This window comes from Furipterus horrens, unplaced genomic scaffold, assembly GCF_987537825.1.
Source record: "Furipterus horrens unplaced genomic scaffold, mFurHor1.1.pri manual_scaffold_17, whole genome shotgun sequence".
Lineage (NCBI taxonomy): Eukaryota > Metazoa > Chordata > Mammalia > Chiroptera > Furipteridae > Furipterus > Furipterus horrens.
The window spans coordinates 116,500,506-116,524,122 of NW_028327187.1; the positions used below are offsets into that span (position 1 = coordinate 116,500,506).

General features: G+C 50.3%; 1 long non-coding RNA gene across 1 annotated transcript in view; it reads left to right on the top strand.

Annotated features, from left to right (window-relative positions):
- The window catches only part of LOC149991900 (uncharacterized), a 91,825-nt gene that overhangs the window by 61,554 nt on the left and 6,654 nt on the right, over positions 1 to 23,617 (top strand). Inside the window, exon 3 of the long non-coding RNA XR_016508609.1 lies at positions 12,991 to 13,094. This is a non-coding gene — a long non-coding RNA (uncharacterized LOC149991900). The remainder of the gene's footprint in view (positions 1 to 12,990; positions 13,095 to 23,617) is intronic.

A 23,617-nucleotide genomic window follows, 5' to 3' on the forward strand; every position in this document is an offset into this window, starting at 1 on the left:
TGTCAAATGTGTATCAATGCATACACAGAAGCGTATCGATGTAAATAAAATGATACAGAAAAATACAAAAATATAAATATAGTTAATGTATTTCATGTATATCTATATATAATGTTACAAAATTACATATACATGCTATCCAGTTACATCCTCATAACCAGATAACTTATGCAATACATGTTTTTAACTAGATATATAAATACTATGTGCAATGTGTCAAAACATATCTATTAAATATAGCAGATGGAGCAGGTATATAATGGGGATACATTTATGCTAAGTATCTCCCTGGTTTGTTTTGGAAAGGTCTTTTATTTTTAAAAGCTGAGTAGGGAACTGGAGTTTAATGGATTTCCGGAAAGGAGCTGTCCTTTGAATAAAAAATAAACAGCCTTTCCCACTGGGCTTGAAATGTCATTTGTAATGTAAATTTTTGGGAAAGTGTTCTTTTTCTTTCCTAGGAACTGAAACAACCTTTGGAAAGCGGGTAGAGAGGAAAGATCAGTTCGCAGCCAGCAAGTGGCACGGACAGAAACGTCCCCAGAGGTGGCAGGCGGCAGGGGAGGGCCTGCTGAGCAGCGGCCTCTCTGGTGCTCCTCGGTGCCTTTGCACGGATAACAGAGGGTACAGGTCCCTCGCGAGGGTCTCTGCTCGGGGCCCAGGATCAAAACCGAGTGAGTTAAAAGCATCGTAATGGGAGGGCGCCTCTTCTCCACCCCCCGGTGAGTCCCGTGTGTGTATGACACTGAAGCCCCACATGGCACAGCGTCAGCGGAGGACGGAGAGAACGGGGAGTCTGTTCGCTGGTTCCTCACGTCTCTGCAAATGAAAACCATCTGCAGAGCGGTCAGAGCTTTTGTAGCGATTCTGTCTGCATTTATGTCACTGCCCCCACGTTTCTGGGTGGCGGGAGCCCGCCTCGCCCTGGGGGGCCCGGTCCCTGTCCCTGCCTGCCCAGGGGTGACAATGTGACCATCTGGGGCGTGGCGGGGTGGGGGGGTGTGGCGGTTGTCAGTCTTGTCTTGTGTCCTTCCCCACGGTGCCGCCGGGAGTGTGTCCAGCATGACTCTGGGGCACGGCTGCCCAGTGTCCCTTCAGTCCCACTTAGCCGTGGCAGAGCCGCGGCCACCACAGCGCCCACTCGTGGGCCAGGAGGCGATGCCGATGGGTGCGCCGAGTTGCGAGCTCTTCTTTCTTTGGGTCCTTGGAGCAGAGGAGGGGACCTCTCTCCTGAGTCACACAGTCGTGACTATGGCTGCCTGGATGACGGACCCCTGGCCGCCCTCCAGCATGGGACAGTGTGCTAGGGAGCACTGGGCGTTCTTGGCCCCTCACCTGCTCTCAGCGACCTCGGGAAGCGCGTCTCTCTCTCTCTCTCTTTTTTTAATTAAGTTTTTTAACAAGGTTACTTTATTTTATTTTTGTTTTTTATTTTATTTATCTCTTTTTAGAGAGAGGGGAAAGGACAAAGAGAGAGAGAGAAAAACATCCATGTGCGGTTGCCTCTCACGCGCCCCCAACTGGGGACCTGACGTGCAACCTAGTCATGTGCCCTGACTGGGAATCGAACCAGCAACATGAGGCGCGCCTCTTGATCCTCATTTTGCAAAGGGGCACGTGCCTCTGATGGATGCAACAGAATCAAGAGGTGACTGGAGGAAGCGGATCCCACACTGCAGTTCCGTCTGTCCAAGTCTGACACCAGACCCTTTTCATCGGAAACCCTGCCACCCCTTGTCACTGATAACCTGAAGTCAGCCGCGGCATGGGGATGCAGTTGTCCCTTGAGGTACAAAGGGATTCTTCCAGGGTGTCCTCTGAGAGAGCCAGAAGGACTTTTCCCAGGTGAAGTCCCCGTTTGGGCACTCACTTTCTCTCCCCTTCTGAGCGCCCGTTGGACACTTGCCTTTCCGGGATTGCCCCTTGTCTACCGTGCCGGCAGCCGGGTAGGTTGTGAGCTAAAGCCCATTGCTAGCGAGGGGACTATCACTTGATTGGAGAGCTGGGTCCCTAGGTCTCCCCAGCTGGCTGCCGTTCTCGGGGAGTGGAGGGGACCGAACACGGAGGGCAGGAAGGGAGGAGTTATGGGCAGGTGTTTTAACCTGAGTGGCTTCTCCCTTTTAGGATGAAACTCACGTGGGCACCTCCATGTTTCCCAAGTTCCCTTTTGCACTATGCATGTTTTTCAGAGGGTTTCTAGACAGGCAGGAGCATTTCCAGCTGTGTGTGATATGCTCCATAGGATGGTGCAGTCCAAGAATCACACCGAATCTGTTAGGAGCAAGCCCAGGAGAGGCTCAGCTGTGCCCTGTATCTGGAGTATGTCAACCAGGGTAAACACGCGCCGTGAAAAACGACGTGACTGCTTTATCTTTGCGTTAGCAAGTTACAGAACGGTTCTGCCTTCAACTGTATTTTACACGTGTTTTCTACTAAAATAGGGGCCTCCAAGGCTGTGATCAAGATCAAGAACTATGAAAAGCAGACAGCAGTAAAAAGAAGGGGGCGACTCAGATCATTTATTGTTTCACCAACGCACCCAAAGATGTTGACTGCTAACATTTAGTGACTCTTTCTGGTGGTTTTTTAAATTTTTTAAAAGATTTTATTTATTTACTTTTAGACAGAGGGGAAGGGAGAGAGAAAGAGAGGGAGAGAGACATCCATGTGTGGTTGCCTCTCATGTGCCCCCAGCTGGGGACCTGGCCTGCAACCCAGGCACGTGACCTGACCGGGAATCGAACTGGCGACCATTTGGTTCACAGGCTGGTGCTCAGTCCACTGAACCACACCAGCCAGGACTCTTTCCAGTCTTTAAAAAATATATGTACTCAAGATTGTAATTATACCCAATATGGAACTTTGTATTCTACTTTTTCCCCTTAATATTTTATTTTATTTTATTTTTTTAGTCTGCTTCAAGGATTCAGTAAGCGATGGCCTGTGAAGTCAGTGCGCGTTAAATAGGATCTTCATTAATATGGCCTGTATTTCTGTCATCTGGACGCATCATACCCGGAACTAGAAACAAAATATATCTGATCTACCTGGTCAATAACTAATCTTCTCTTACGGCTTGTGGCTAGGGGACTCTACTGTGGGATAGATGCCACCCAGGCCACTGGTTCTGAGACTTGAATGTGCCACAGCCTTGCCTGGGGAACGTGTTAACACACAGCTGCCTGGGAGCCGTGGACCACCGTGGCTTCTGATCATCTGGGTCAGGGGTGGGGCCTGAGCACACGGATTTCTAACCAGCTCCCCGCTGCTGCGGCTGCAGCTGGCCCACAGAGCGCCCCTTGACTTGCTCTGACGTATATAACCGAGTCTTCTGCTTTATGGTCGTAATTTCTACACACTGACCTAACGACCTACACGAAGACCAGCCAGTTGGTAGACCTGACGCGCGGGTCTCAGGCTGTGTTGGTTGTAGGTGCCATCCATGGCTAGACAGTGTAGCGAACACTAAAAAGCCAGGCGGACGTTCAGGTGCTGTTTGCACGAATTTTCCTGCTTCCCGTGGGGAAAGGTAAATGCGGTCATGATAAAATCTTTTCTCAACAATGGGTGACGACTTCTTTTTGCCGTCCCCAGCCGGGATCCGCGGCCGTTTCTGTCTCTGCTTGCTTTCTTGGACGTCGCCCTAAGCCTAAGGCACAGACTCTTGGAAGGTCTGGCCCTGTTTAGCATTCGGCCCTCGCGTGACTGTTTGCAAAACGTCTCTGCGGTGGGGATTAGGGAGGAGAGGTTCTCATGGTGGGTGTGGGCTTCTGCCCATTGTCACAGCAGCTGGGGACCCCAGATAATGAATTCGGAATAATTACAAATGAATTATGCAGATATGGGTGGACTGGGGGTGGAATCCACACTCTCTAAAGCAGAATGCAAATCACTCGGTGGTGGGCGTCGTTTTCCCTCCTGGGTACCCTTGCCTCGCTGGTACAGAACACGCTGCCGGCCATGTAGCTGCCCCGAAACCAGCAAAGCCGTGATCCCCAAAGGCATCGGGACTTCAAAAGGCCTTTTCACAGCTCTCCCGCGGAGGGTGGTGTGTGGGCTGCCCTGTTTCGCAAGACCCTGCGGGTGCGAACACCCGGGGCAGTCTCCCACTCCGCTCGGGGATTCTCTTTTATGTTTCCAGGCAGAAAGGCCCCATGGAACCGAATGTCATTATTTTTTACTTTGTCTCCACCTCCCTGGTGGGTTCTCTCAGCAAAATGACTTTGCGTTGGATGGGGCAGCATGGATTCTTTCGTTTCTCCCGGAGCCTCATGGGTGTCAGTGACCACAGAAGCCCTTATAAAGCCTGCAGAGTGGAAACAGTCATTTTGTTTTCCGACCCCAGCTCTGCGGCTGCCTTCCTTTGGCCTCGGCTGAGAGGGCAATGAGGCACAGCAAGCGTTCAGCCCGGACTGCGTGCGACTAGCTTGCAACCCCAGGATGTCCTGCGGATCGAGTGGCCCGGGGGACTTAGGAGACAGCTCTCCAGGGAAGACGTGGCTTTCCTGTCAAGCAAGAAGCAAAGGCAGCGTGTGCCTGGTTCTTTCAAGACGCTAGGATGATCTCTACACAAAATTCTGGTTTCCCTAGCAACACGCGATAAGAGAAGAGGCTCGCTCACGTTTCCCACCTACTCCTTTTTTAAAAACGCAGCAAAGCAGATGGTTCGGAGAAGGCAGGTATTCCAGAATCTGATGTACTCCGTGTCACTAGAAGGAGCATCAATATTGAAGTGTTTTGCTTTCTGCAGTTTGCAAAACGGCTGTCTGACAACTCTTTCAAAGATGAGCGCTTTCCAGAGATCCAGCCTCTCCATCAGTAATAATCCAAACAGGGTGCTGGCAAGGAAAGCACCAGAATCCCCAATCCCTTGGCGCACGCGCGCAGAGGAGCCAGGCAGGGCTGAGATGACAGCGTGGCTGGGTCCACAGGGGAAACTGAGCAAGCATGTCAGGAGCATAGCCAGAGAGAAACTCCGGTTCCAACCGGTCAGCCATTGGGTCCTAGCAAGAACCCTTTACAAAAGCTAGTCATTTAATTTAGCCTCAGGCAGCACACTCTGATTTCAGAGGCTGTGCACGCTTTTCACAGGCTGGATGGTTCTTGCCTGAACCCCACCGTCCCAGAGATGCTCTCCTTGGCTTTCTGTTGGACGCGAGCTCCTGAGAATGCGGGATGCCCCCGTCCCAGGTGGGAAAGGGCCTGTGGACGAGGATTTCCGCACACAGGTCCGAAATGGTGGGAAAATGCGCTTTGTCCCTAACAGAATAAACACTTCTGTTCCTTTCACATTTCTTTGGTGCCTGTAACCTAGGTTCACATTGTGCTCAAAGAATAAATAAAATTTGGCAACATTTGTATGCCTGTATTGAATGGGATCCTCCGTATCTCTTTCTAAGATACACAGGTTTAGTCCCCCTCTGTGGACCTGACGGATAAGATACTTACATCTGTTCTTTAGTTTATTTCAGACGAGTCACATGGAAGCATGTCAGCCGCTCCCACGTCTGTGATGAAAAAGACAGGCCAGGCCAGCCGGCAGGAGGCTCTGGTCAGCCCCAAAGACCGTTTTCTTAGTTTCTTGGCTCAGGTTTTCTTGTCTGGTGAATACAGGGAGGCTTCTGCTGACATTTGCTGCGTCCCAGACTATTCCCAGACAGCTGTCAAGGATGACTGATAAACACCCTTTCAGCTCCCCTCTTTAAGAAACAGCTCGAACGGATGCCGATCCTGAGCTCAAAAATGTGTCCGTTCATCGTGGTTTTGCTGCCCAAGAATCCACGCCTTCCGATATACATACGTCCCCGTCTGTTTTGGCCTGCAAACCCACAGCGTTCTTCTTTTTCTGGTTTTTATTTGGAAATTGTATTAGACAATGTCTTCACGTGAGTCGCTGTTCTAAGTCAGTATTTTTAGAGATGTCGGTGGTTCCTTCAGTGTCGTTCGTAATCTTGATATGGAAAGGGTCCTTGAATGATCATTTTTATAGTTATAATTTGTTGCCTTCTTCTTGGCTTCTCCTTCAGGGATTTCTCTGGTCAGCACGTTGAATCTTCTAAGCTCTTTAAAGATTTGCCGCTTCCTCCCACGTCCATTCCTGTTTCCAATTCTTTAATTTTAAAATGTCTTGCTTGTTATCTTTTAGTTTTTACAAGTTATGTATGTTTATTTTCTCTTGTATTTTTTTTAGTGCTGCTTCTTCTTTTTTACTTCTGAAAAAACTTTCTTATGTGTAGTTGTCTTGAGTTTCGTCACCTGGTTTCTGAGAGTTTGTTTCTGACTTAGGTTATCTTTTCGTGTGACCTGTGATTTTTATGAGCGTCTTTTAGCTCTTTTTGAAATAGCAAATTCTAGATTTCAAGGGATTTGTAACAACCTATTTTCTGTCTTGCTTTTCTCTTCTGCAGCGTATTGCTTTGCTCTGTTTTCTCTCTTTTCTTACAATGAATTTAAATCAGATTCAACGAGGATCTTTTTTATTGTTCAGTCACAGAGCTCCTGGCTCCTTTGTGTTCGTGTTGACTAAAAATATATATTGCTGAGCTTTCCGGCCACTGCCTTTGCCTGTGGGGTCCCTGTGCTGCTGGATTTGGCCTGCATTTTAACCGGGGGTGGGGGGGGGGCTGTCCTCAAGGGAACCCCAGAGGGCCAGTTCCCAGAGTGTGTGGCCGGGTGCTGGGTGCTCACGTGCTGCCCAGTTGGACAGAACCTTCCCGGTTCCACTGCCGCTGTCAGACCGGCTCTCCCGGCGGCCAGGGCAAACCTGCCGGCCCGTAGGAGTTCCTGTGTGTCTAGGCGTGTGGAGTCCCCTCGCTGCCCGCGATGTCCGCCCGGCCCCGCACGCACACACAGCACGTCCGTGGGCTCCGCGTGCTGAGGGCGTGGGGCATCCGCGGCGAGTTCCATAGCCCGCGCTCTGGCGCGCAGGGCCGTGGAGTGTCTCCTCCAGCGTGGTGACGGTGACAGCTCTCTCCAGGCCATGTCGCTGGGCCCCTGCCCGCGATCCAGCACGTGGGGCTGTGGGTCAGCTCCTCCGTATCCCTGGCCCAGAGCCGAGGACGCCGGAGTGCAGGTGGGTCGGGGGCGCGGAGAAGGCGCAATGACACCCCTGCAGCGCCTGACGTGAGTGGAGGAAGAAGCGGGGCAGGCAGGGGACCCGTGCAGGGAGCTGTCAGGGCGTCCCTGCCTGGCGCCCTCTGCTGTGTCCCCCATGGCGGCTTTCTCGGGGTCAACAGGATCCTCTTACCACTGTGTGAGCACTGTTGGGGGAGCGGAGGATGTCACGGATAGCAGGGCACACGGCACACGGTCGTTTTGCCAGGAGAGGTTTCTCCTGACACCGCCTTCAGCCGCTGCACGCCAAGAGGGGACATTTCATCATCTTCCTTGGGGAGGAGCGTGTGATTCTGAAGCATGCGCTGCCGTCGGGGCAGGGCAGGCGGTCACAGCTCTGGTCTCAGGGCACCACGGACGGGGTTCCCGTGTATCGAGGGTGTGCTGTGACCTGGGGTTCTCGCTGGGCGTCAGCCATGCCGGGTTCTCCGCACGGCCGCCTCTCAGGCCAGGGTGGAGATGAACAGGTGAGCTCAGACAGGTGAGTCCCTTCTCACTCTGGCAGAGGAAGGGGGTCAGTGCTTAGAGCATAAGCTGGCACAGTGGCAGGGTGTGCGGGGCAGGGGTGTGGACATGTAAAAGCCACTGCCCATGTCTGTAATCATCTGTGCCTTTTGGGGCCTCTTACTTCTCGGCGAGCCAGGGAACGGCCACTCCGTGCCCTCCGGACTCCATGCTGTGGCGACACTCATCGAATGGACCCGGGACGGCGGCTCCAAGCGCAGGTTCCTGGGATCCACGTCGAGGGACAGAATGAAACTGCGAATAGGGGGGGCATCTGCCATTTCGGAAGCCCGACGCGCCGCTCTTTCCCACGTGCGTGTTTGAGAAGCCTTGGTTAGGTGTGTCATCGGTCCTCTAGAAAGTGTTGCCATATTCACGTGGCCTGTCTGGCAAGGAGCATAAAAATAACATTTATGAAACTCTAGTGATGTGGCAGGCCCTGCCTAGCCGCGTGACGTGTGTTCTTTTATGGGATTTTAGAAATAAAACCCACGTTGTGAGAATGGTTATCTTCCTTCCACGCATGAGGCGCCTGAATGGAAGAGGTCGAGTCGGTGGCGAGACTGTCTAGGTAACAAGCGGCGGAGCTGGGATATGAGACCGTGTGCCCAAGACGCAGGGAGAGAGAGAGTCTGGGTTGGTGAGGGGCAGTGAGGCTGGGCTGGGATTTGGGACACGCTGCGGCGTCCTGGGTACGTGCCTCGGAGCCGAGTCCTGTCCAGTCGCTACGGTGATGTCTGAGGGCGCAGGCGTGCGCTAGGACGCTGGCATGTATGATTCCGCGTGGCCCGCGGACAAGGCAGGATCTCCCTTCTAGCAAAGGGGCTGTTTCCCAGCTTCATGAACCTCCCCGGAACCCGGGGGGAGAAGAAGGACGCCGCAGCCACGTCGGGGCAGGAGCAGGCAGGCAAGGTGGAGGAAGCAGAGGTGCGGGGCAGGGGTCTGGCCCCTTCCAGAGCGCTGTGCTGTGGGCGGACGCGGCCCACCGGAGCGGTTCCCTGGCTCGGTGTCCTTCCTGTCTCTCTTTCAGAGTAGGGAATTCCTGGGTCTCCCTCTGGTGCCGGTGTTACTAGGGAAACGAGGCTGACTGGGACAGGTTCACGACATGTCAACCATAGCGTCCTGATCCCTGAGGGCCAGCCTTTCCGGAGATGGCAACGAGGACACACGCAGGCCCAGCGAGGCCCGTGAACCTCAGCTTCCGAAGGGCGGGCTGGGCAGTTCTAGCCCATGCCGGGCTTCCCGATGGGAGTCAAGAAGCCGAGTCTCGTGCGCAGGAAGTCCAACGCGTTCCGCAGTCATGCTTTGGAACGTCTAACTGCATTTAAATTAAAACGGATACGCATAAGTCTCTGCTTAAATGGCAACTACAGTTCAGAAATTTTCCAGAGTCAAATGGATATTGCCAGTGGAAACAGAGGTACAGATGAGAAATTTATCCAAGGGTTATTCTTCAAGTTTCACTGAATGTCACTGACATTTCTAGGCCATTGACTCCCATGTACGTCCTCGTCTTGTGTGATCAGCCATTTAACAACTTCCGTTCAGGCGCCTCTGATGGATGGATGCCAAGTGACCTGAAGCCGCTGGTTTTCATCAGCCACTGTGTTTTCTTTGCAAAAAAAAGAGGAAAATACTCCTAACCCTTTGGAAGTCTATTCAAAATTTGATTGAAGTGTAAAAGCCAGCCAAGGAACCCGTAGACGTCTTTCAAGTGGTTCAAAAAGTATGATTATTTTGCATTTTTATAATTGGTGATTACATGATTAAAAATTGGGAGGTCAAAGCTGACTCTATGATATTGAGACGGATTTAATGTTAAGGAATGCAAAGAACTGATTTGATGTTTCCCCCATACTCTGAGCCCCGTCGTTCAGTGGTCGCGGCCAATGGACACACGCTAGTCATTCTGACCAAACCTTTGAAAGCATCCGATGGAAGGGTTCCCTTTGTCACCTCAGAGAAATGCGTTGAGCCCCTGCTGGAGCCCACGGCTCAACGAGGGGACATGTTTGCTCCTGTCACCTCGAGGATTTTAACATCAGTATCAGAGGACACTTCACACCAGCAAGGAGTTCCCGGAAGCCCGAGACGGCACGCTCCTCGTGCTCAGGAAAAAGGGCACCTGCAGTCACTTTCCTTCCCTTCTCTCGCTCTGTGGTCCGTTCTGGCTCCTCGGGCTGAAAGGATCGATTCATCTTCCAGACATTCATTGGTGTCATTTCTCGGGAAACAGTATCCACACAGCGGCTGGTCTGGGGGTCAGGGTGGCCGCAGGCCCCTCTGCCCGCACCTCTGCCCCCACCGTCTGCCCTCGCCGCTGCCCCTCAGCCAAGGGCTCACTGGCCTCTCGGGAACCGGGTTTTGTCAGTGACACAGGAGCTGCGTACTGCTCGCTCTGCCGTCGGCCCGAGAGGGTCCAGAGCCATAAGAAATGCTTTGCACGATGCGTCTTTCTGGACAGTCTCCATGTTCCAGAACATGCCTTGTGGACGGCGGAAGATATGTAGACGAGACAGTCTCCCAAAAGGAACTTAGAAGCACGATAGCAAACTCTAAACAGCGGAAGTGGGGGCTGGCTCTCATTTTCTGTTTGTTTAATGCTCACGAACGAGATGAAATTCTCAGCCATTACTTCCCACGCTCATTTCAGAGCTTCCTCCTTCTCCACATCCTCGTTGCGTTGTGACCTGCAGAGCTATTTAGCTTTTCTTATTTTTTTCACATAAAAATAAAAAAAAAATTTTTTTTTTGGCCAATATAATACAAAGCCTGAGTAGTCCTTGGGAGAAAACTGTTATCCTTTTAAAAAGAATCTTTATATCTTTACAGATGGAAAGGGCCATCAAGGTCATTTAATTCACTCCATTTAAAAATTATTTTTAAATTCACACACAGAATAAAATCATCTCTGGAATATAATAGTCTGTGTTTTAACAAATGCATAGAGGTATGTATCCACCACCACAATCCCAAGACAGAGCGGTTCCACTAAGTCCACCCACCTAAATTCCCCATGCTTCCCGTTTTGGTCAACCTCTTCCGCTACTTGAACTTCTAGCAACAATTGACCTATTATCCATCCCTTCAGTTTTGCTTTTTCCAGAAAGTCATATAAATGGAACCACGCAGCATGTAGCATTTTGAGATGGGCTGGTTTCATGCAACATCACGCCTTTGCTATCCATCCAGGTTGTTGATGTATCAAGAGTTTTCCTTTTTCATGACTGCATACTATTCCACCATATGTATGTACAGTCGTTGAAACACATTTGGGTTGTTTCTATACCTTTTTGTTTATGAATTGGACTGCTACAAATATTTACACACAGGTTCTGTGTCAATATTTTGTTCTGTTTTACGTTTCGCCATTTTAAAGATGCTTAGTGGTATCTTGCTGTGGTTTTAATTGGCATTTTCCTGATGACTAAGATATTAAGCGTCTTTTCAGGTGCTTCTTTGTTTTCTTATTGAGTTTTGAGAGATCTTTATGTGTCCTGGATCCAAGTCCTTTGTCAGTCATGTGATGTACAAATACTTTCTCCTGGTCTCTGTGGCTTCAGCTTTTATTTCTTTTAGTGGCAACGCTCCCATCTTAATATGAGCTAACTGATGCATCGACAGCCTTCATTGGGTCTGCCGTAAACTGACTGCTGTTTGCTATCCTGTAGGACCGAGGGAGGGATGAGAACATGTCTCAGGTTCTTTGCAGCCAGAATAGTCACGGCTTCTAAGTTCACGCAGCTAATTAGCAGCAGAGGGCTGGAAGTCAGCTGCCTCCCACTCTGCTGCCTCTGCATGCGATAGAATTCTTTTCATTAAAAAAAAATTAATTTTATTAGCTAGTGCATTTACATGATTACGAATTCAAAAAGCATCAAAGGGTATACTGGGAAGAAAATGTCCCTGTCACTCTGAACAAGCAACGCATGTTATTATTTCTTGTGTTGCTTTTTGTGTAAAAACATGTACACACACGTTTTTGGTTTTTGTAAGTGTTGTGTATCTGTGTGTGTGTGTGTGTTTTCTTTTTCTCCTTTAAAAAGTGAATTATACACTTGACAGCTTTCTTGTTTCATTTCTGATAGAAATGCAAATTAAAACCACACAGAGATACATTTTTTTCCAATTATAATGTTTGAGGTTGAGGATATTCTATTGGACCCAAACTATTTGTCTTTCTATTTCTATGGATTCTCATTTATATTGTTTCACTGTGCTTTCTTTTTTCTGTTGAGTTGCTGACGTATCTATGAGCTACTTATTTATTAGAGGAATTAACTTTGTGATATATTATCATCTACCCCCTGCCCTGTTTGGCATATGTTTCTTGTATTTGCTTATTGTAGTTTGGCCCTAAGACTTCTGGCTTTTGTGTGGTTGAATTCATCAGTATTTTTATTACTTTTGGCATTTGCTCATAGTTGGAAAGGACACTTCTCCCTGCTGGCGTTCAAAGAAAAATTATCCTATGGTTTCTTTAGTTTATTATTCCTTCTATATTTTATACACAGTTAAACACTATTTGGAATTTATCCTGGCATAAGGTGTGAGACTTAGATCCAAATATATTATTCCAGAAGGCAGCCATTTGTGTCAACACTAAATGGTTTTTTTTTTTTTTAATTGTGGTGAAACACAACGTGGGACCCACCCTCTTAATAAATTCGTAAGTGCACAGTGCGTCATTCACTGTAGCCACCAGATTGTACGACAGCTCTCTAGAGCTTCTTCGTCTTGTAGAACAGAACTGTTATACCCAATGAATAGCACTAAATTTCCTATTGTAGCGGTTTTATTGCCAAGAGGAAATTTTCTACTCTATCACCTTGTTCTCTTTCTTCCCGTTAAATGCAACACTACTTAAATAACGGTTAGCGAGCTACAGGCGAGTCTGCCCTCATGACTATTTTAGCGTCTTCAGACTATATTCACCATTTTATTCAAAAATTTTATCAAGCATATGGAAAGAATTTTACAGCGAACACCCATTTACCCAACCCAGATTCCACCTGAACACATTAGATGGTCAGGACATGATGATCAACACTGAGACAAAAGGAACTTCTGTCTGATTATTTCTAGTTTTTAATGAGTCCGTTCTTTTTGAGGAAGAGAGACTTCCTCCGCTACGTTCTAATTAGACTGACTTCATTGTTGGGCTTGGTGTCTTTGGAGATGAGGGAATGGACGTTTTTGTAACAAACCAGTCCAATGCCCTGAGCCGTTCTGATTTGGGTGCTGACTAATTCTTAGGCATCATAGCATTCTCACTGCTGGCTCACTTCACTTGAAGAGGGTGAGGTTATTTCTGCTTAGTGTCTTCTTCCCACAAATACTGGACCAATAAGGCCATCTCCTCTGTGTCTGCAGGCAGATGGGCGTCTTATTTCCGCGATGCCAGCACAGCGGGTGGTGTTACGTGACACGCTAACTGCAGAAGCCAGAAGGGAAATGACCGCTCCTTCAAGTTCAAGGTGAGTATGTGACTCTCATTACTGCTACTTACGTCGTGCGTCAAAGGTTTTGATGCCGGTTAGAATGGGCATTATAAAAAAGGCAAGAGGTGAGTTGGCTAGGACATGGAGAAAAGGGAACCCGTGTGCCCTGTTGGTGGCATCGTAAATTGGTGCGTCCACTGTGAAAGGCAGTGTGGAATCCCCTCCGAAAAATTCAAACTGGAAGTACCCCACGATTCAGCAATCCCTCTTCTGGGTATTTCTATGAAGAAAACAAACCCACTCGCTTCTAAAAATATCCGCACTGTTCACTGCAGCGTTATTTACAGTTTTTTAGGTATGGAGGTAACCTAAGTGTCCATTAACCGAGGAGTGGATAATGAAGATGTGGGGCATATACAGTAGAATATTATTTGACCTTGAGGCAGAAGGACACCCTGCCATTTGTGAACTTGAGGACAATATGGTACATGAAATCAGTCAGACCGACAAAGACAGAATACGGCATGATTTCACTTACGGGATGATGTCACTTACATGCGGAATCTCAACAAGAACATTCTGTAAAAGGGCGGGGTACAGGCTCTACATATTTGTTTGACACCCGTATTTATACGGCTGCTCTCCGCACCGTCGTCCCAGCAACCCGTCATCCCAAGTCAACACCTCGGACTCCAAGACAGAGTCCTCGTCCTCTCTGTTCTCACGTTGGGTCGGTGCCTTCTCCTCCAGGCACATGCCGCCCTGGGGCCTTCCCCGCTGCCCGTTCGGGCGGCCGTGGGAGCCAGCCCGGCGCTGGAAGTGACGTCCGCTCACCTGCTGGAGGGCAGGGTCCTCAGTCTCAGCGTGAGGGACAGAGGGCAGAGGGTGTCCTCGCCACTGTCATGATGGCGTTCCCGCCTTCGCCTTCCCCTCGGCCCTGGCTCCTCACCACGCCCCAGGCTCTGCTCCCACACGCCTCGCTCTGTCCCGCCGCCTCAAGCCCCGGGGGCTCTCAGCACCAACGCCGCGCCTGCCTCCTGGGACCCCCTTCCTTCCCGCTCCTCGGCAGTTGCCATGGTTCCTTGGATCTTAATGATCTCTCCTTCGGGGTCGCCTGACGGATTTCGTGATAGCTAATCGCTCCCGCAGGGGAAGTCGGTTTTGTTCTGGGCAACCCGAGCGTTTCTGTGCGGTGTTCTTACATCTCATGGATGGACGGCATGGGGTTTTGTGTGTCCTTTGTATGTACATCAGAACTTGGAAGTATGACCGGCGGTGTTCTGCCTGCCAGATTAGGTCGTCATTCCTAGGGTCTCTCAGCGTTGTGGGGGGCGGGGGGCCACATTGCTCACGGGAGGCACTTTTCCCCTCAGTTCTTGGAACCTTCAGAACAAAACCACTTCTTTGTGCATCTCGTCTCTGTTATTTGTTAGGAACTCCGTGAGTCAGCTTCACCTCTGCTTCATCTTGTCATTTCGCCTGTCACGGTTTTAACTTGCCAACACTCTCCTGTTTCCTGGTTTTTAAAAACGGTTTTTCTCACTAGAGGGATTTTGATTTTTGTTTCACGTGGAATGTCTTCTCCAATGTGTTGGAGCCTGTTCATTTGATTTATTTTTTTCCTTTTTCTTTTTAATCCCCACTTTGGGCTCTTATCTCCATTTCTGCTGGGTCCATTGTTTCTCTTTATCTGAGTCTTTCTCTTGCATAATCCAGGCTTCCTCCAAGGCCCCCTGACTTGCTGCGCCCCTAATGCAGCGGAAAGGAGTGGGGAGGCCCACGCCTGTGCAAGGCTCTTGCTGGCAGGCTTCGCTTTGCGTTGGCAGCGAGAGAACGCGGATCCTCGTCCGCGCTGGTGGACGCCTGTCCTCAGTCTGCCGGAGGAGCGCCCTCCCTGCCCTTCGGAATGGCTGTGCTCAGCTGTGAGCTTTGGTTGGCTCGGCTGTGTGCTTTCTGCCTGTGGGGGGTGTGTGTGTGCATGCGTGCACACGGGTGTACCTGCCTCTGAGTGTGTGTGCGTGCCTGTGTCTACATATGCAGTCGTTGTGTGCTGGCCTCCCGTTCTCGGTCCCGTGTTTCTGCTTCTCCTTCAGCACCTGGCCCTGCCGTTGCCTGTAGCTTGCTGTTGGGACCCTCTTTGGGGCTGGGACGCGGGGCTCACCTGTCCCCTGCCCTTGACACCCGTTCCCGGCCACAGTGTCCGCTGACCCGCTGTGTGCCTAAATATTCCTTCATGTGCTCACGGTGTTCAGAGCACTGGTTCTTACCCAGGCTGACGGTGCCCCCCAGGGACGCTAGACAATGTCTGGAGAGATCCAGGGTTGTCATCAGTGGGGGCGAAGGGGGCCGCTCCTGGCATGTAGAGGCAGCGGTCAGGGGCACTGCTGAGCCTCCTGCAGTGCACAGGACAGCCCGTGACAGAGAACTCTGCAGCCCCGCTGCCAGCAGGGCTGGGCTGGATGGACCCCGTGGCGCCATCTTGTTGTGGCTCTCATGGGTTTGCCCTTTCAATCGCTCCTTGGCCATCCGTCTGCAAAGTCTTGAGAGAGCAGCCTTAGAAAATCTGGGCTAAGCCTGCATTCCTCAACTGGAAGCCTCTGAGCGCACTTACTGGTGATTCCTGCCTGTGTCTTTGAAAAGACGCACAGAGTTCCCTAAGATTACAGGTCATCTAACAGCTCTGACTTAAAGACATTGAATGCACCTGCAGGGACTTGCTAAGGTCCTTTTTGTTCTCATTCCCAGTCTCACTCACCTTGTGGGGTGAGGCACGTCATGAAGACCAGCGTGGAAAACGCCAGCGTGGAATCGGACACGTGGAAACTCATTTGATGTACACGACAACCATCTTGTCCAAGAAAAACATGTGCAAAAATGTATACGTATTCCAAACGACATTTTTGGATATCTTTTTCCCCCATTTCCACGAAGAAATGAGGACATAATCTCAAAGCATGTGCACTTAGAGACATCCAGCCTATAAGTTTTCCCCTTTTTGGTTTTACGGCCCAGGCATTTTTCGTTCCATGGGAGACCACAGAGGAAAGCGTAGCCCTGCATTTTCCACGGGAGCCTCACGCTGCATGTGCGTTCAGGGCTCCAAATCGAAGGACAGGCGTGCAGGGGGCGGTTCTGAGAGCTTCCTTGTCAGAGCGGCGGGGAGGACACTCCGTCCGAGGGGTCTGCTGTTCGGAACATCTGTTTCGTGTTTCTCTGGCATTTGGCGAGAGAACATCATAAGAAGGCAGGACGCAAGAAAAATACGCAGCCATAAAAATGTCCTAAAGAGACACTTAGTTCTATCTATTGCTGCTCGGCCCACGGCTGCAGGCGGGAGGAAAGGTCACGGGGGCCAGAGCACGGTGTACCTGCCGCTGGTGGGATTGGGTTTTGTGCCGGGGAGGGCAGGCAGACCCCAAGGGAGGGCGCGCAGGCCAGGGGCGCGTTCTTCCCGCAGGTGGTGACTTCTGCGGCTCGGTCCCAGGACAAAGCCGAGGCCCCAGCCCACTGGCTCGCGTCATCATTGTCCTGGGAATCTGGATGCATAGACCCGAGCTTGTCACCAGGCGGTAGCAAAGGAGGAAGCCACTCCACCGACAGGCATACAATAATCTTTCCATCTTTACCTGAGATAGGATTGACATTTACGTCGTGTGAGTGGTATCCTCTCAAGAGTGCCACCCGAGGACCAGATGTTTGGGGACCACATGCTCTGGTAGAGTCAGCGGCACCAGCAGGAGCTGGGCTGACCCCTCTGCATGTACTCCGTGCAGACCCTCGTCAGCTCCTGGCTGGCTCTCAGTCATCACGTGCATTGGGTCCACAGAGTTGTTCACGTTCATCACAAGGAAGAGGCTAAGCAGGGGATTCTTCGTCTTGCCCCCGCCCACGTGGGTGATGAGCCTGTGCGGAGGACTTGGCTTGGATCTCTCTTCAGTATCGTTGGGTTAAGAATTAACCCTCAGCAACGCAGCACATGCTACTGGGGCTCCGTGGCATCAGCGGTCACCCACTGCCTGAGCCCGTAGAGAGGACGTTGAGTCTGCAGCCCAGCACGTATGTCATGGACCGGTGTTCCCCAGGGAGGCAGTCCGCGGACACTTCAAAATCTTAGTCTTCCTGCCAAGCAGGCCGATGCTGATTTGCCACCCTGGTGACGGTGAGCTGCCGAGAACACCGCGGGGCTCGGCTCGGAATCAGACCTCGGCGTTCCCTGCGTGGCTATGTGACCACTGGAGGGAACTGGGGCTTGGGGGGCAGAACTAAAAGAGGGTCCCAGGGATTCCTAGGGCCTGGTGGGTGTGCACCCAGTGGCACCCTTTCAGGGGACGGCTTGTCGTTCTCCTGATTCTACCCACCCGTTGGCCGTGAGTGAGTCAAAAGCTGGGTGTGTTAACACGCTGTGGCCCAGGCCCATGGGCATCAGCCAGGGGCATCCTGGAGCCATTTTGCTCCTCTGATGGGTGGCGACTCCATCCAGGGCCTCCCCTGTCTTCTGGGTGGACACTGCCTGTGACCAGGAGGCCACGTCCCTGAGGGGCAAGAACAGAGGCTGAGGGCCGCAGGGCAGACACCGCGGGAGCACCGGCCCCTGAAGGCGCTGCTGAGCACCATCACCAGGGCTGGGCCACCCGCCGGCTGGCTTCTTATGACGCGAGAGGAAGGAACCCTCAGTGTCCCACCGTCTCTTTCTCATCCCCGTGTTTTCTGATCCCAACACGGACCTCGTGGCTGGTCTCCCCCCGTAGGTTCTCCTGCTCAGAGGGAGAAGTGGGTGGTTGTGAAATCTCTAGACAACGAAGAACAGCAGAAAAATAGAAATAAAAAAAGTCATCTAAGATTTAGTAAGGCGAGAAAATCAGAATAGGTGGTGTTCTAAAAATGTAGTGTTAAGGGAGCCGTACGTTATTTGTTTATAAAAAAACGGGAAGATTGAGGTGAATTTTCCTGAACCCAGCCGCTCGTATCGGATTTTTGATCCAATCGCTAGTTATTTGTTCTGTGGGCTGAAACAAATGGCTTTGATTTGTGTATTGATACGTAACATCAGGAATCCCTGTGACTGTGCTCCTGTAATGGGATCTGATTGTATATCAATGAAATTCCCTCAGAAGGACCACAAGGGGATGAATGAAGCTGTCTGTGCTCCTGAATTTTGAGAAATTGGTTAACACCCTTTTCAGTGATGTCCGTGAAGAAGACGTCTAGAATATTAGATTCCGGGAGGATTTCGTGGTCAGCTTTGAGGCTGCCGTGTCTTGTCGAAAGAAACCGGTGAGATTAAACAGAAATCTCATGATTAATATTTTAGATCCTCCTGTCGCTGAAAGACGCAATTTGTAGAGCGATCGATGGGAAGAGATAAAAATGATGAAATAAACTCAAACGCGGACACGATGGAAGATCTGATACAGTCAATATGTTTTGGTGGATCTGTAACTCAGGATGATGTAACAATCTATAATGGTGTGCAAGGCAGCACCTGGGAGAGAAACGCACATAAAAAGACCCGTGCATTGGAAATCGGGGGCGGAAGTTAGTGTGAAGATTGTAAGTTCAGTGGAAAGTGTGTTAATTTCTTTGTTGCAAATCCACAATTTCGTCTTGTGTTATTATTCTCTTTGATGGTTAACAGCCTTCTGGGCATGAACAGGGGAACATGCCTGCGGGAAATTGTTAGGAGAAAGACCCACAGCACAACAGTGCGAGGAGGGTCTGGAAGCTGCGGGAATCTGGTGACCTGGACGGGCAGTGCCCTGCGCTTTGTGCCTGGTGACATTGCTGGAGGTCACAACAGGCTCATTTGTGATTCTACTGGGTGGGCCAAAGAGCTCAGTAATTTTGTCTCTGTAAGATCAAAGACACCTTTTTCATTTTCACCAATAACAGCACTCCGACCTATTTTATCTCAATACAGAGTCCAAGTGGAATTCTTTTCCTTGCAGAAAAGCCTTCAGAATTGGGAGAAAATGTTACAGAAACAGGGGAGTCCAAAAATCCCCGGAGTTTGCGGCTGGGGGATGGGGAGAAGGAAGCAGCTTTCAGAATGCCTCCACACGCCTGAGGCTGGTGGCTGGTGTCTTTCATTATGCAAAATTGCTTGGATGCTTCCAAGGCCTCAGGTGGATGGGAGGGGTCTTGAACCAGGGGACGGTATGGAAAGCACACAGAGCCTGCGTGGGGTTCTGTGAATGGTCAGAACTGTTGGCAACACCCACTGCGTCAGAGGACGCTGTCAGGGATATATAGGCAGCTGCGAACACTTTGGGGGTGGGGGGCGCGCTCTGGGGCTGGCTCCCTCGCTGGTGGGTATTTGCAGGGGTGCTCTGGCGAAGGAGAGGAGATCCATGTGGTTTACGGAAAGAAGACAGTTTACAAGGAGGTTGAGAATCCCGGCGGTTTTGCATTGAGAGCTGAAGGGCACCACAGCACAGAAAGGACCTCCCCAATCAGATTGAATGATTGGCAGCCGCTGGTAAAGCTGAACTGTGTTTGGGAAGTAGGGAAACGGTGTTTCTGACCTTCCTAAAACTGGCCAGGTTTGGTAGGGGGGAGGCAAGGATATGTGTAAATGTTAAATAAACAATTTTCTTTTCACTCAACTAAAGTTGTAATTTTGGCGGCGGGCAATCGGACCCCTAACTAAAGAGCCCGTGGGTTTGTTTTCAGTTGGAGCAGCCCAGGGCTTCTGTAACAAAAACAGATTCAATACACTCGTGCCTGTGAATAGGGCTAAGGGACAGTCAGTCAAACTCGTCGTCGTCGGCAGCCGTCCGTCTCGAGAGACGATGGGGTAGCTTCTTAAGAGTCTATCTGCACCGCCGAGAATGGCTGTGCAGTCCGACTCGGGAGTGACACGGTATCTGTCTCCTCCCGTGTTGAATCGACATCTTGCGATGACGCTGGAGTGTCCTCTCCAGTGAAGCTGAAGCTACAGAGCCTGGGCAGGGTGATATGGAGGGTCTGCTGTTGCCCATGCAGCAGACCCCCCCTCTCTTCGCAGCTGAAGGGTCCAAGGGAAAGACGGAGTCGATACAGCTTGGCTTCAGGTGCGCCGCAGGAGTTGCCGGTGTTGACTACAACGTCAAACCGCCTTAGGGACTCCGGCTCCGGATTTTCTGTCGGGGTTTACTCCCTTAGCCTTTCCCCTGAAGAGGTATGCCGCAAGGCAGCGGAGGTTTTTTGGAGTCAGAGTTTTCCTTCTCTGATGTGCCCTGACTGGAAGATCGAACCAGCGACACTTAGCTCGCAGGCCGACGCTCAATCCACTGAGCCAAACCAGCCAGGGGTGTCAGTCAAACTGCCCCATGATAATTATACAGTTAATACCCAGAGCTCACAACAGAAATGGGCAAATCTTCCAATCAGTGGTTTCGAGGAGACAGGCGTTGTTTATGAAACTCTACATTCATGCAATTCATGTTTGGAAAAGACAGAAGATTACAGAGACTCGGCATGGATGGTCTGTTATTAAATCAAGCAACGGAAAACTCTGACATTGTGCATGTCACTAACTACGTGACGAGCATCCCTGGTGTGCACATGGCAGCGACACCTCCAGTCCCATTGGGAAGGTGTCTCAGAGTCAGACGGACTTTGTTTCTCAAAGGGCACAATATACTTTTGCTCACCTGGGTTAGGCCTAGCCCAAGAGATTAATGAACCGTCCTGATTAAATTGAGGACAGTGTGAAGGGATGGGCCAACTTTTGCCCTGTTTGAAAGCTGGATGATGCGTTTAAGGGAGGGCCTACCGAGGCCCTAGAGGTGTCCTGCGCTTTATGACGGGATGAGCAGTGCAGTTCAGCATCATCCGTGACTCGAATCCATGTCCATGTTCCTAAATTGGAGGGTTACGCAGGGAACAGAAAGGGCGAATTTGGTGCCTTCCTAAGCAAGAATGGGCTTGAAAGAACAGGCTGTTCTTTCCCTTATAAAGAGACTGTTCCTTGACATGAAAGGTCCTAGTGGCAGAACAGAAGGCAGCGAAATTATATTACTTGTCAGCTCATAGAAGCTTCCACACAGTTCCCTTTGAACACATCCTCGGGGGAAGCCAGCAGTGTGTGGGAGGACTGTGCTCTGATACCGCCATGTTGTGAGGAAGCCCAAGCTAAGCTAGGGCGAGGTCCTTAGAGAGCGATGCCTGATCAGCCCGCAGGTGTCCCAGCTGACAGAGCGATGCCTGATCAGCCCGCAGGTGTCCCAGCTGACACAGGGATGCCTGATCAGCCCGCAGGTGTCCCAGCTGACAGAGCGATGCCTGATCAGCCCGCAGGTGTCCCAGCTGACACAGGGATGCCTGATCAGCCCGCAGGTGTCCCAGCTGACAGAGCGACGCCTGATCAGCCCGTAGGTGTCCCAGCTGACAGAGCGATGCCTGATCAGCCCGCAGGTGTCCCAGCTGACAGAGCGATGCCTGATCAGCCCACAGGTGTCACAGCTGACAGAGCGATGCCTGATCAGCCCACAGGTGTCCCAGCTGACAGAGCGATGCCTGATCAGCCCGCAGGTGTCCCAGCTGACACAGGGATGCCTGATCAGCCCACAGGTGTACTCGCCTTCCGGCTGACAAGTGAAACTGGGCGAGACGCTGCCCAGCTGACCCTGCAGAGATGACTTTCCCTTTAAGCCACAATTTGACTGGAACCGTATGACCGACCCCAAGATCCATCCAACGGAGCCGGGTTTAACTACAGAGCTGTAAATAACAGTAATAACAAACTTCAAAAATAATAAGTTCTGATATTAACTTGTAGGTTTGGAGTTATTGTTATGCAGCAATAAATTCCCCAAACAGTGTGCATTTTAGAGGGTTTGGTGTTTACATATATTTATTAAGTGTCGACTCCGTTGACCTTAATATGAATAAGTATTGTTTATGTTCTTTCAAGTTATTTTATGTTTTCTATTTCAATAGCCTTAAAAAAGTCTTTCCCTATGTGGTCTGTGTGCTTGGCTTTAGGTGTAGCCTTTTATCTTAGAAAGTATGTATTTTTGTTTTAATGGTTACCTTTATAGAATGCATTTAATGCTTTCTTTCTTTATACATCAGTTACTATATTTCTGTTCCAAGTAATGAAAAAATAGCAAGCTTCTCTTCCGTCCCCTTCTCTTTCTCCTCCCATGTGATTTGAGCCAATAATGTAACGTGATCTGTTAGTGTTCAGCTCTGTACTTTCCAAATGCCTCTACGGCAGGGCCTTGGGCACGATGCTGACTTACCATATTCGCACCGGGAGTCTAAAGGCAGAGGCAGGCTCCTCATGGTTGGGGCAGACAGGGCGGGTTTCTCCTTAGGGCGCTGTCAGGGAGTAGCAATGCCATCCCATCCTGCGCCCTCCTTGGAAGGAAGAAATTCTCCCGCCCAGCCTGCTAGTCCTTAACCTCTTTGTACCTAAACATGTATATCAAACGACACTCAGGCTTTTAATGCATTTGCCTTCTGGTGTCCATTTCAGTGACGCTATTTGAAATGCCCGCCAACTACCCGTGAAGCTTGAGTTCCTGATTATGCTCAGGGACCACCTCCGGTGCGTGGATTGAAGTATGGCATTTGCCCACACACGCTGCTCTTTCTTGTTACTGAACTATTTTTCAAGTAAGTTGCTCACGGGCAATATGACTTAACACCCTCAGAATACTTTAGTATGGCCCTTAATTTATCATGCTATGGCTTCCATACAAAGTCATCATGTTGGCGGGAGACACCGGAGTCAGTTGTGCGAGGTTATTTAATACGAGGGTCCAGTTGTCCCAGGCAAATATCTTCTCGTAGAAAGTGATGAGCGATCAACTCTCCTAAAGTTTGAAAATTCCAGGAGAAAAGTAAGGGGAGGAAAAGAAAGAAGGTGTGAATATTTAAATAGCTCTCAGCTGTAAATTTCTTGAGTACAGCTCTACCTGGACTTATTCTTCATCAGTGAAGTCAGTTCCTCCCCGCCTTTCCCTGGAAGGCGAGCCCCTTAGCAGATTATTTACGTTCTTTGTCTTCGTGAGGACATTTGGTTGGACCTGTTTTCAGCAGACGGAAGAGGCTGGCCTCGCCACAGCCTCAGGAGCTTTGCTGGAACACGTGGCCGTGAGCAGAAACTATAGATGTGCTACACACTTGAGCTGGTCACTCAAAAATGCAGATTGGGAACAGGAGTGCCGTGGGCTGAGGCAGCCCTTCTGCTAAAATAAACCATTATTGGTTTTGGAAATAATGGTAGGAAGATAAACAAGCTCTGGGCAACAATATTTACAGCGGTGGCTTTATCAAGAAAGCAGGTTGTTTAGGCAGATGTGGGGAAAGTATATTTTGTGCTCTTGGGTGGATCAAGGAAACAGGAGATTTATAGCCAAGGCTTGTAACTATTGGCTTGTAAATGTTTGTTAACTGACGATCTCAATTACTTCCTCTGCGGTGTGGTAACCAGACACCCCAGCTTTGAAAAACGACCCTGGCTACTCCCCAAGGAACTTCCTGAAATAGGGATGATTGTACATGTGACTTCATTTACTATTCATTCAGTCGTTCACTTTATTTGATTAAATGTATCGGGGTGACATGGCTTC